The following is a 1,204-nucleotide window of genomic DNA, read 5'->3' on the forward strand; positions in this document are numbered from 1 at the left end:
GGCCCCGGCCCCGCTGGGGTGGCTCGGCGCGCCGCCCGCTCGCCCTTTTCATTCAAGCCCTCGGCGGGCTCTTCCCTCGCCCCCCCCGCCCGTCACTTCCTTCCCCGGGCCCAGGGACCGGCCCTACGGAGGCAGCGCGCCGCCCCGCCGTTAAAGGGCCCGCGCCGGCGGGGACGCGGAGGAAGGGAGGGCGGCCGGCCGCGGCTCCGCGGCACTAAGCTCTGTCCTAAGGCAGCGTCCCCCGCACGAAGCCCGCTGCCTCCTGCCCGCGGGGCTCTGCAGGCGTCTTCTCCTGCCGGGCGCGCTTCGCGTGGCTTTGCTTTTTCTTCTCCCTCGGGATCCGCGGCCGGCCGCAGGCTGCGGTTGGAAAGGAGAGAGGGAGGGCAGCGTTAACGACGGGGCCCAGCTCTCCCGCCGGCACGAACAAACACGCGCGGGGCCCGCTGAACATCAAACGGCATTTACATGAGTGCTCGCAGCGCACCGGGACAGGGCTGTTGCCTGGGTGGATTCCTGCCCCCGAGGGGCACGTCGGATTTGCCTTCGCGGGCACGTGGACCTGGGTCCCTTCAGACTCTTCGGTTCACAGTCAAAAGGCTCCCAACCTGCCCTTCACCCACCCGCTTCTGCAATCGCTTCCAGATGGGCAGATGCTCGTGAAGGGCCCCTTTGATTTCAAAAGGTCTCTCTGCAAACACAAAGGTCACTGTGGCAGCGGGATCGGGGCCTCAGAGAAAGAGCTTTGCGAGGAGAAACACAGAAATAAACAGAAACAACCATTTAAATCCATGCTTCCAGGCAAAGAGATCACTCTCCTTCAAGGAGTGCTTTTTGTGGGACCTCGCACAAGTTTTGACCCTGTATTTTCCACAGCCTCCCTCAAAACAAATTGTCTCCTTGAAATACTTTTCAGGACAATAGCAGCGCTTAAAAATAAGAGCCGAGGAGAAGGAAAAGTTCAGAGGTGCAGTGAGGGGAGAAAAGAAATGCCCCAGCTCAGCTACAAAAAGACAGGGAGGGCCCGCAAGGTAGAAACACAGAGGAAGACAGTTCCTCATGACAAAAGCTGCTGAGGAGAAGGCCCCGCTCACAGTGGTTTTATTCAGAGGAGATTATGCAAAAAAGACAGGAGGACCCCAGCAGGGGCTGGAAGAAAGAGTGCCATGAGGTCAGTGGGCACAAATAACCCTTGGAAGACTTCCAG

Source organism: Haliaeetus leucocephalus, unplaced genomic scaffold (assembly GCF_000737465.1).
Source record: "Haliaeetus leucocephalus isolate CR32 unplaced genomic scaffold, Haliaeetus_leucocephalus-4.0 Scaffold773, whole genome shotgun sequence".
NCBI lineage: Eukaryota > Metazoa > Chordata > Aves > Accipitriformes > Accipitridae > Haliaeetus > Haliaeetus leucocephalus.